The following is a 13,091-nucleotide window of genomic DNA, read 5'->3' on the forward strand; positions in this document are numbered from 1 at the left end:
AGTTGGTGCTGACCAGGGAGGATATATCTGTGCAGCGCAGCCATCTGTATCCACTGGCGGTCCCTGTGCAGTCTCGGAGCGTGTGTGGAGCTGTCCGATTGCTACGAGCTTCGTGGCTCACCGACCCAGGACGTCAAAGTTGGGTGGTGTCTTAAGTACCCAAGCCACGTCAGTTCATGTGGTGAGGTTCGTTTCGGTGGTTCGCTGTTGGGAGCTTTTGGTGTGAGCAACACTGAGTGTTTGCAGTGGTGAAATCGAGCCGCTGTGCGGTGGAATTAACTATATTGGTTCACTACAATTCAAGTGCACCAGCAGAATTTTCTGCCTTGTGGCCGTTAGTGTTGGTTACCTGTCCTGGCCACTGACGTAAATTCAGGCAGTGTTCTTTTTGGGTGGAGTTAACTATATTACCTTATTGCAAACTCAAGTGTACCAGCGGAATTTTCTGCCTTGTGGCCATTAGTGTTCCGGTTACCTGCTCTGGCCACTAACGTGATTTCAGGCAGTGTCCTTTCCTCACCTGTTGACGATGTCCAACACGGTGTGGAGTTTTGACAGCTTAATACATATTTCATTGTTTGTAATCACGTGCGTAACAGTTTGGTCTTTGAGTTTTCATGTACCGATTGGTGGCTAGCAAGCCATTTGGTTGGTCGGTCCGTGACTGTCTCTTGGTGGGGTTACCGACGGATCAAGTGTAGTTGGGCCCACTACCTGTCTCATCTAAGTGTACGTTAATGTTTCGAAGACAGAACCAGCCCCCCCCCCCCCCCTTGCCCGAAGGCGTCTGAATGCCGTTTTCTATACTGTCTTTTTCATGGGTGTTTAATGGTCTGTTGGCAATCTATTATAGCCAATGCTTTAATAATTATTTTTATTGTGTTTTATGTAAATCAAGGGCCTTCTGCCTGTATAAGTAAGTTTGAATTCTGGCAAGTGGATATTTTGCTGAAGGTTACTGTTGTTGTGCTATCTTTTCATATAGTGCGCTGTCAGTCACTTAAAACTTAAAAATTTAAGTTATTTTGAATTTTTGTAAAATCAGTTGTGGGCTTTCAGCCGCTTAAAACCTTATTCTTAAATTTAGTTATTGTCGTTGTGTTGCCTTGTCATTTATTGTGCTTTCGGCCACTTACAACTTAAAGGTTTAAGCTTATGTTTTGAATTTCTGGAAAATCAACTGTGGGCCTTCAGCTGCTTGAAACCTTATTCTCCAAATTTCCCCCTAAGCGAAAACATTGCGGCCTTCTGCTTTAAAGGATTACGGTAATATACTTTAAAATTTTGAAATTTAATTGTGGCTTTCAGCCGTTTTGCCTTGAGGCTTTCAGCCTAGCTGTGATATATACACATATATTTTAACTATTTTATTTGCAATTTTAACTGCGTGTCTTCAGTCACATTCTCATCTTGTTGATTTTTATGATTTCTTCTTTGGAGACCTTCAGTCGTGAAAGAATTGGATTTTGAAACTCATAGTTGTAAAGGTTCGGCTATGTGCCGCTTTGGTTTAAATGTGTTATTAAATTACAATAAATTACAATTTTGAAGTGAAACTGACCGTCACCTTATTTGGCCCTTTCCACAACCCTAATCACCTGTTCTGCCCTGCGGGTTTAGTGGGCGTATTACTAATTTCCCAGATTTTTGCTTTGTGGTCGTGCCAAGAGATGTATGTGGAAGGAAGTACGAGGGCTGTCCAGAAAGTAAGTTACGATTGATCGCGAAATGAAAATCACAGTGAAAATCAGAAATGTTGCATTTGTAACAGTTAGCTACACCTTTCAGCTACTTCTCTACGTAGTCGCCTTTCTGACTCAGACATTCATCGTAGCGTTGTACCAACTTTCCAATACCCTCATCATAGAAGGCAGCCGCCAGTGCTTTCCGCCAATTCTCTACGATGGCCTAAAGCTCGTTGTCTGTGCCAAAATGTTGTCTTCATAGCCAGCGGTTCGTTTGAGCAGAGATGAAACTCAGTGGAAGAAAATTACGGGCTGTATTGTGGGTAACCAAACATGTCCAATTGAAACGATGCGGAAACATCTTCATTGCCCTTGCAGAATGAGGCTGAGAATTGTCTTGAAGAAGAAACCGCACGACAGTTATGTAATGTTGGTTGCATAGCTTCAGGGGAAAATTCTCACCAGGCCCTCGTACTTGGCGGAGACACTATTTTCTATAACATCTTTACGCGCTCACTAAGAGCTCAGGAATGAAAAGAGCGACATAATTCTACCTAGAGTCATACTAGAGACACTGCCCAACACATCTTTGCAAGGCTTTATCGGATTTTCATAGTCGTTTCCATTTCGCGACCGATCGTAACTTACTTTCTGGACAGCCCTCGTAGTACGTTGCAGCTGTACAGACGGCTACCCTCTGCCTACGGCCCACATTTGGCCAGTGTAGTATGGCTAAATTAGCAACTAGCGACCTTTAACATCGAAATTATCCTCTCTGACAGGAACCACTTTCTCACTGTCCACGCAGGGTGAACATTAATAAAAGCGACAAACTGCAAGGATGGATTCCTGACTGAAAATGTAGGAAAAAAAGGTCCTATGAACATGTGTCCGTAAATGGGTGACGTGTGTGCAACAACAGAAAATCGTCCCGGAACACAGAGCTGCATTGCATCCACGTCACAACACAGGCACAACAAAGGCACAACAAAGGCACAAAAAAGGCACAACAAAGGCACAACAAAGGCACAACAAAGGCACACTCCAAAACAGCTAAGGCAGAGTAGTCCGCAGGAAGTCCAGGTACGTTCCTCTGTCGAGCCATTGTTGAATAATAACAGGTCTAAGTTTTTGGTCACCGAGAATCCCCCAACGCACATTGATGCTGAACCGAGGCTTATAGCACGCCCTAGCCATTCCCCAGGATTGTCTGTAGCCCGCAGATGATGATTATGCCCACTGATGATGCCAGTTCTGGTAAAAATTGCTTTGTCGATAAAGAGAACTGATGACAAAAATCCCATTATCGTGGTGGTCTGATGCGAAAACCATCGACAAAATCCTTCCCGTAGAGGGAAATCCTCTGCTGATAATCTTTGCACACGTTGCAGGTGATAGGGATAGCAGCGGTTGTCATGCAGGATACACATAATTGTACTTTGGCTTACACCATGTTGGCGGGCCACTTACCTGGAACTTGTACTGGGGTTCGTCTCAGTATCCTGTAGACGTCGGTCCTCCAAATCTGGTGTGCACGCAGTCCGCCGCCTCCCTGCACGTTCGTCTAACTGAAAAGACCCATGATCACACAAACACCCAAAAAGGGCTTCAAATGTTGTGTGATGTGGTTGGTGCCTGTCAGGGTACTTGTTTTTATATAGCCGTGCTGCCTTTCGACTGTTTCCGTCTGCTTGGCCGTACACAAACACAATCTCGGCATGAATAATGGATCATTCTGCTGCTTACAGTACGCGGCGTCAATCACACAGCCTGTAACACACAAGGGGCATACGACACTGGTCAGAGGAATTTTCATTCGTCAGCGTCATCTACAATGGCAACGATGGGTTTCCGGACTCATCTTCAACGACCTCTTTTTCTTTTCTGTTACTATTGGTTATCTGTCTTGAGCTGACTGCAATTTTCCTCAATTTCTAATCAGAAATCCGTCCTTGCCGTCTGTCACTTTTGTTGGCGTTCACCCTGTATATCCTATACGTATACGACACTTCTATGTATAAAATATCGTTGATGCTTCCAGTACACAGATCTCTTCCAATGGTGCTACTACACACACCATGTCGGCAGCACGCTCAACTAAAGTAATCATCTGGTACCTTGTGGTACTTTCTCAGATGAATCAAGCCTTAGTGATTTTGCCTACAGTTTGATTGGATCATCCTCCATGAGAGGAACCATGGACATGTAAGGAGAATCAGGAAGAATAGGCAATATTAAGGGGTATGACAGGAGCGACCATTCGCAGCAAGAAATTTAGTAAACATGGGCTTCAGAGTGCATAGCTTAAGACCTATAAGCAATTGTTCATCTTCACAACTGTGAAACACCTCTCTTCCACAAAACAAGTGATCGAAGCTCTTTAAGTATGAATGTTAGAGCCCATGTTCACACGACAATTTGTTTCTTGTTTTGGGCCTTACTACATCTTCTCTAAATGTGAAGATCAAAGAGCTTGCTGTAGAGATTTGTTGTGCAGCAAAGATGAAGCCGTGCTCATACCTTGTAAGGTATACAGGGTGTTACAAAAAGGTACGGCCAAACTTTGAGGAAACATTCCTCACAAAAATAAAGAAAAGATGTTATGTGGACATGTGTCCGGAAACGCTTAATTTCCATGTTAGAGCTCATTTTATTTTCCTCAGTATGTACTGTACTTCCTCGATTCACCGCCAGTTGGCCCAATTGAAGAAAGGTAATGTTGACTTCGGTGCTTGTGTTGACACGCGACTCATTGCTCTACAGTACTAGCATCAAGCACATCAGTACGTAGCATCAACAGGTTAGTGTTCATCAGTCGGTGCAATGTTTACAAATGCGGAGTTGGCAGATGCCCATTTGATGTATGGATTAGCACGGGGCAATAGCCGTGGCGCGGTACGTTTGTATTGAGACAGATTTCCAGAACGAAGGTGTCCCGACAGGAAGATGTTCGAAGCAATGGATCGGCGTCTTAGGGAGCATGGAACATTCCAGCCTATGACTCGCGACTGGGGAAGACCTAGAACGACGAGGACACCTGCAATGGACGAGGCAATTCTTCGTGTAGTTGGCGATAACCCTAATGTCAGCGTCAGAGAAGTTGCTGCTGTACAAGGTAACGTTGAGCACGTCACTGTATGGAGAGTGCTACGGGAGAATGCTACGGGAGAATCAGATCCTTCGTGCTCGTATTATGGACGGCTGTGATACAATACGCCTTCTCCAGGGCTGCATCAGCGCGTCAGGGATTGCCATGCGACGGAGGGTGGATGCATGTATCCTCGCTAACGGAGGACATTTTGAACATTTCCTGTAACAAAGTGTTTGAAGTCACGCTGGTACGTTCTGTTGCTGTGTGTTTCCATTCCATGATTAGTGTGATTTGAAGAGAAGTAATAAAATGGGCTATAACATGGAAATTAAGCGTTTCCGGACACATGTCCACATAACATATTTTCTTTCTTTGTGTGTGAGGAATGTTTCCTGAAAGTTTGGCCGTACCTTTTTGTAACACCCTGTATATTTTAGAGTCTACCCATATTAGACCTTTTTGTTTTGAATGATCGTTCCTGTAATATCCCCGAATACTGACCATTCCTTCTGTGACACCCTGTATATTTGACTGTATTATGAAGAATGTCCCAGATTGATAAAACGTGTTTCCCCAGCATTAATGTAATACTGATGTAAAACACTGATGTAATCTTTCTTGTACCCTGCGTTAACAGTTGCCACGTAGTTTACGTGCAAATAACTAAATCTGTAGGCAGGCAAATCATACGGTATGGCCTTTCCTCGATCTTGATTGTCTGGAAGGTGTATTTGCACACAATCAATTTTAAATCAATTTTAGAATTTCAGTTGTGAGTGTCTCTTACATTACTGGTACAATTTTTTTAAAAATAAATGACTGGTTGTATAGTCTTGGTTTAACAATGAAAACGATGTAATTTTAGACCGTTGAATCAAGAAGGTCATTTCATGTTCATATTAATAATACAAAATATGTGTTTTGTATGTAGTAATTAAATATGCTTACAGTTTAGGTATTCAAATGATCTACATTAAAAACATTGAATGAATAGTCATGAGTCATCTTGCAACAATACAGTTTGTGTAGGCTGCTTCCTGTTAGTCTGTTCTTGAGGCACTATAGCAAATACGTTGTATGAGAATTGGTACTTTAGAATCTTACAACCTCTTGAACAAGTTTCTGTGGACGCCCTTAAATACTACTGCTGTATCTCAAAAGAGCATGTACGAAGAACTGATTATATTTTCGGCGCGTCGTGATGAGTGGCTTCCTGAAAAATCGACTATCGGGACCTTTCATGAGCTGGTACCAAGAGAAATAAGCGACGTCATGTAAGAGACACAGAATGAAGAAAGACATCAATAGATAAGTAAATGTGTGATTCGCCGGTGGTTCCACGGCAACTGAAGAACACGGCGACGTTCAACGATGCTGAATGGTTTCTTTTGAGATTTTCTTTACGTTGGCTTTCTTCATATCAGCACTTTTCCTTGTTGCATTAGTACTTTTGGTAAATAAACACACCTTTCCTCTGTGTCTGTAGAGGCTTCCTTGACAAGAGAATCGACTTGTTGCTTTCTTTGACCAGGTATATTTCTATGTTTTTACTAAATTTTCAAAGTCTACTCACATTTCTGATTTCTTGCTTGCCGAGAAAGTTACTTTGTACTTGTGTAACTACACTCCTGGAAATGGAAAAAAGAACACATTGACACCGGTGTGTCAGACCCACCATACTTGCTCCGGACACTGCGAGAGGGCTGTACAAGCAATGATCACACGCACGGCACAACGGACACACCAGGAACCGCGGTGTTGGCCGTCGAATGGCGCTAGCTGCGCAGCATTTGTGCACCGCCGCCGTCAGTATCCGCCAGTTTGCCGTGGCATACGGAGCTCCATCGCAGTCTTTTAACACTGGTAGCATGCCGCGACAGCGTGGACGTGAACCGTATGTGCAGTTGACGGACTTTGAGCGAGGGCGTATAGTGGGCATGCGGGAGGCCGGGTGGACGTACCGCCGAATTGCTCAACACGTGGGGCGTGAGGTCTTCACAGTACATCGACGTTGTCGCCAGTGGTCGGCGGAAGGTGCACGTGCCCGTCGACCTGGGACCGGACCGCAGCGACGCACGGATGCACGCCAAGACCGTAGGATCCTACGCAGTGCCGTAGGGGACCGCACCGCCACTTCCCAGCAAATTAGGGACACTGTTGCTCCTGGGGTATCGGCGAGGACCATTCGCAACCGTCTCCATGAAGCTGGGCTACGGTCCCGCACACCGTTAGGCCGTCTTCCGCTCACGCCCCAACATCGTGCAGCACGCCTCCAGTGGTGTCGCGACAGGCGTGAATGGAGGGACGAATGGAGACGTGTCGTCTTCAGCGATGAGAGTCGCTTCTGCCTTGGTGCCAATGATGGTCGTATGCGTGTTTGGCGCCGTGCAGGTGAGCGCCACAATCAGGACTGCATACGACCGAGGCACACAGGGCCAACACCCGGCATCATGGTGTGGGGAGCGATCTCTTACACTGGCCGTACACCACTGGTGATCGTCGAGGGGACACTGAATAGTGCACGGTACATCCAAACCGTCATCGAACCCATCGTTCTACCATTCCTAGACCGGCAAGGGAACTTGCTGTTCCAACAGGACAATGCACGTCCGCATGTATCCCGTGCCACCCAACGTGCTCTAGAAGGTGTAAGTCAACTACCCTGGCCAGCAAGATCTCCGGATCTGTCCCCCATTGAGCATGTTTGGGACTGGATGAAGCGTCGTCTCACGCGGTCTGCACGTCCAGCACGAACGCTGGTCCAACTGAGGCGCCAGGTGGAAATGGAATGGCAAGCCGTTCCACAGGACTACATCCAGCATCTCTACGATCGTCTCCATGGGAGAATAGCAGCCTACATTGCTGCGAAAGGTGGATATACACTGTACTAGTGCCGACATTGTGCATGCTCTGTTGCCTGTGTCTATGTGCCTGTGGTTCTGTCAGTGTGATCATGTGATGTATCTGACCCCAGGAATGTGTCAATAAAGTTTCCCCTTCCTGGGACAATGAATTCACAGTGTTCTTATTTCAATTTCCAGGAGTGTATTTGTGATCTGCATCTTGCGAGTGATAATAGAAAATTCTAAAATGGTTTAAACCGTCACATCCTATGAAGCTGCTTTAATATTTGATCAAATTAAGTGAATTTTATTTGTAGTTACATTTGGTCCTTGCCACATCCGCTTTCTATTTTACTTTTTCTGGAAAAAAGTTGTTATGGGCCGCGCGGCCTATGGCGTCTTGTGACGATGCGCGCGGCTCCCCCCCCCCCCTCCCCCCCTCGGATGCTCGATCGAGTCCTCCCTCCGGCGTGAGTGTGTGCGTCGTCCTTAGCGTAAGTTAGTTTAAGTTAGATTAAATAGTGTGCAAGGTTAGGGACCGATGACCTCAGCAATTTGGTCCCATAAGTCCTTACCACAAATTAATTAAAATTAATTGTTAAGGATGTATACGTCATACTCCTTAGCAAATTATAATTTCTGGTATACTATCTAATGTTTCCCACTGACAAATCTTTCATTCGTTTTGGTTTTCCTTTTCCATTAAAATCCTCCATAACCATTTTGCAATGTGATTTTTAAAAAGCTAATCAGCTTTGCAACTCTTTGTAGAATTGTTGTATTTATGGTGAGAATGTGAGCAGATTGGTGCTTGAACTTGAATGATTTCATAGAATATATATACATTTTAATGTACCTTGCAATTCGGTCTGCATTTCTTTCAAAAGCTGTAATATTCTTTCGTCAGTCGAACTTTCTCGTGTGACAAAATACCGTCAGATCTGAATGGCCAATATAAATAAGATCAATAATGCGTAAACAATAGTTGGGCCCACAACGGATAGATCATGTACACAAATTTTTGTCGCGCAGTGTTTGTTTTGTGTGTGACGTCATCGTACTAATGTAGGCACGTGCGCGTGGTTGTTACGAATTTGCTTTATGTGAAGTTATAAACTGGTGTGGTCTGAAAACGCGTTTAGGTAGGACACTGATTTTGGTGTCACTATGAAAAGCTTGCAGAGCGCTGCCAGGACCCAAAGTGAGAACATATTTGCCGGGATATGAACGAAATCCGGTATTAAATATAAAATAACAAAAAATGGAAGATATCGTCTCGTATGACTAGTAAATAGGCTTGGAATTACAGAAAACGCAAGTCAGAGGAAAGCTCGCTTCTAAAGGAATCCAAAAAGCCTCAGATGTCCAGCGCCAAGCGAATCAGAGAGCAACAATAGTGCCGAAAAAAAGAGACGAAAAAAAATGTCTCAAAGCGATTACGTAGCTGGCTCATGGGCCGAACAGCGACCCGTGATAGTCGAATCTTGTGATCTGTCTAATCCCTAACCATTATACACCGTCCAATGACCATCTATCAAAAGGCTGAGTAACCATCTTTTGCAGTGCGGACCACTGCGAGATGTGCAGGAAGGGAGTCAGTAAGGTTTTTGACGGTATCGACAAGGTTGTGGAGCCATAGCGACGCCAGTGCCGTCTCCAGCTGCGCTAGGTCTCTCGGTTGAGGATCCACGGCACAAACAGCCCAGTCGAGATTGTCCCACAAATTCTCGATTGTGTTTTAACCCGGGGGTGGGGGACGGGGGGTTGGTGCGTGGACAGGGGAATACGATAGACTCATCCTGACGCTCGTTGAACCACGCACGTACACGGGGATTGGTGTGACATATCACACAGTCCTGCTGGTAGATGTCGTTGTGACGAGGAAAAACAAACGGCAGGTAGGCGTCGACACGCTCGCCAAGGGTAGACGCATATTTGTGTTGAGCCACTGTGCCTTTCAGAGTGAAGCGATCACCCAGGGAATTCCACGAAAACTTTCCCCAGACCTTAACACTACCTGCTTGTTTGCTTTCAGACGTTCCACATCGTGCACGCCAACGGCCATCTATCCACTGGAGAAATAAAATGTGATTCATCTGAAAAGGGAACCTGTCGCCACTCAGTCGACGTCCAGTGGCGATAGTGCCTTGCAAATTCCAGCCTTCGTCGCCAGCAGTCAGCATGGATGCGTAAACGAGGCGCTTGCTGCAGAAGCCACCACGCAGCAACGACAACTGAACTGTGATTGAGATTCACATGGGCGGTAAGTTGCTCAACAGTTGGACGTCTATTCGCCCGTACACATCTCGGCAGCTGTCGTTCACCCCTGTCATCTATGGCCCGTGGTGCACCACGGTTGCCTCGGCGCCGGTTTTGGATAGCACCATTTCGTCATGCACGGTATACTTTAACCATGGCGGCACACGAACAGTATATAAAATTAACCGTTTTGGAAATGCTTTCTCTCTTGGGCCGAAAGACAATGATCATGTCCTTTTGGATGTGAGATAAATAGCTCCGCTTCCGCATTACAACAACGACTCCACTGTTATCATCATCCCTCCCCCTCCCCCTTCTTGCCGTTGAACGTATGTAGTAGTGACGTTAATGAGACCGGGCTGTGTAGTTCTCTTTGTAACCATTGTATTAAAATATTGATAATTAAATTACGTATTGTCAGTCCCGATAGCTGAGTGATCAGCGTGACGGATTGCTGTCCTACGGGCCCGGGTTCGATTCCCGGCTGGGTCGGGGAATTTTCTCCGCTCAGGGACTGGGTGTTGTGTTGTCTTCATCATCATTTCATCCCCATCCGGCGCGCAGGTCGCCCAATGTGGCGTCGAATGCACCAAGGCGGCCGGACCTGCCCCGCAGGGGGCCTCCCGGCCAATGACGCCAAACGGTCATTTCCATTCCTAATTACGTATTAATATGAAACATTTGTAATTCTTTCCCGATGTTTTCTTCACGAAAAATCTGCGACGAAGACCCGAACTGCGAACACAGAGTTTTGTATTGTTATTATTTTGTTGTCTCTGTTCGTCCGCCATGATAAATACACTGATCAGCCGAAACATTTGACCGTTGCCCATCGAGAGATGAATGCCGCTCGGTGGCGTTGGGGGCGCGTGGTACGATAAGGAAAATACATAAGCGGAGGAGAGATGAATCGGTAGTCATACGGATCGTAAATGGGGAAATCATCGGACATAAGCGACACTGACAACTGGTAGATTGGTATGGCAAACCGCTTGGGAATGAGCATCTCAGAAACGGCGAAACTGGTCGTCTGTTCGCGTGCTACTGTCGTTAGCACCTACTGAAAGTGAATGGAGGATGGTGAAACCTCGAGTGGTTGACGACCACGCTTCATCACAGAACGTGGATGTCGGAGATTTGGTCGCTCTGATCAAGGAGGATAGACGGTAGTATGTCGCACGTCTGACGACAGAGACCAATGATGGTGTATTCGCAAGTTTTTCGGAGCACGTAGTTCAGTGTACATTGTTGTACACGCGTTCGCATGTTGACCCAGCGACATCGTTGTTTACGAATGCAGTGGGGCGGTGTCGTCGAGATTGGACCGTGGATCATTGGAAATGTGTTGCCTGGTCAGGTGAATCACATTTTTTTGCTACATAAGGTCGATGGTTGTGTTGGAATACGCTTCGTTCCGGAAGAGGGCTACTCAAACATACACAGCGCCACGGCCGCAAGGCCGGTGAACCGTTTTCGGCTAAGGGGGAAAATTCACTCAGCTTTCAGTGGGGCTTTTGGTAGTACTCTAAGGCACCATGACAACTGTGGACTACTAGGACGTTACTGTGGAACACCTGCAGTCCTAGATGCTTGATGTCTTTCCTGAGGGCGATAGCGTGTTTAGGTAGAATAATCAAAATCGTGCTACAGTGATTTCAGTTCAGGGAACTCGCGCTGATGTCTTAACCACCAAATATTCCTGACCGGAACCCGACGGAACACATCTGGGACACTGTTTGGCACCAGCTCCCTCCCACAAACCAGCGCCCCGTAATTTAAGGGAATTACGTGACCTGTATGTAGACATATTGTGCCAAATAGCTCCTCAGACCTACCAAGGAATTGTAGAATCTGTGTCACGTAGAACCACTGCTGTATTGTGTTTCAGTGGTTGGCCTCCCATCTTGAAGCTCGTGGTCATCCTATTTTGCTTCATCAGCGCATGTCATAATATCAATATTCTATGAGGTCTTTACTTTGTCAACGCACTTGTAACAATCCTTATACATCCCTTCTGAGAGGCCCCTGTAGAATAACAGGCAATAAAAATTCACGGAAATAAACGAACAAGACTTTTAAGAAATGGAATAATCCGCGGAAGTATTCTAACGTAATTTTGGAGCATATACTATGTTGATACTGAAGAGGGGCAGCAGCCTTTTCAGTAGTTGCAGGGGCAACAGTCTGGATGATTGACTGATCTGGCCTTGTAACATTAACCAAAACGGCCTTGCTGTTGTGGTACTGCGAACGGCTGAAAGCAAGGGGAAACTACAGCTGTAATTTTTCCCGAAGGCATGCAGCTTTACTGTATGGTTAAATGATGATGGCGTCCTCTTGGGTAAAATATTCCGGAGGTAAAATAGTCCCCCATTCGGATCTCCGGGCGGGGACTACTCAAGAGGATGTCGTTATCAGGATCGGAGCGTGGAATGTCAGATCCCTTAATCGGGCAGGTAGATTAGAAAATTTAAAAAGGGAAATGGATAGGTTAAAGTTTGATATAGTGGGAATTAGTGAAGTTCGGTGGCAGAAGGAACAAGACTTTTGGTCAGGTGAATATAGGGTTATAAATACAAAATCAAATAGGGGTAATGCAGGAGTAGGTTTAATAATGAATAAAAAATAGGAGTGCGGGTAAGCTACTACAAACAGCATAGTGAACGTATTATAGTGGCCGAGATAGACACGAAGCCCATGGCTACTACAGTAGTACAAATTTATATGCCAACTAGCTCTGCAGATGACGAAGAAATTGAAGAAATGTATGACGAGATAAAAGAAATTATTCAGGTGGTGAAGGGAGACGAAAATTTAATAGTCATGGGTGACTGGAATTCGAGAGTAGGAAAAGGGAGAGAAGGAAACATAGTAGGTGAATATGGATTGGGGCTAAGAAATGAAAGAGGAAGCCGCCTGGTAGAATTTTGCACAGAACATAACTTAATCATAGCTAACACTTGGTTCAAGAATCATGAAAGAAGGTTGTATACATGGAAGAATCCTGGAGATACTAAAAGGTATCAGATAGATTACATAATGGTAAGACAGAGATTTAGGAACCAGGTTTCAAATTGTAGGACATTTCCAGGGGCAGATGTGGACTCTGACCACAATCTATTGGTTATGAATTGTAGATTATAACTGAAGAAATTGCAAAAAGGTGGGAATTTAAGGAGATGGGACCTGGATAAACTGACTAAACTAGAGGTT

This window comes from Schistocerca serialis, chromosome 4, assembly GCF_023864345.2.
Source record: "Schistocerca serialis cubense isolate TAMUIC-IGC-003099 chromosome 4, iqSchSeri2.2, whole genome shotgun sequence".
NCBI classification, from domain to species: Eukaryota; Metazoa; Arthropoda; class Insecta; order Orthoptera; family Acrididae; genus Schistocerca; species Schistocerca serialis.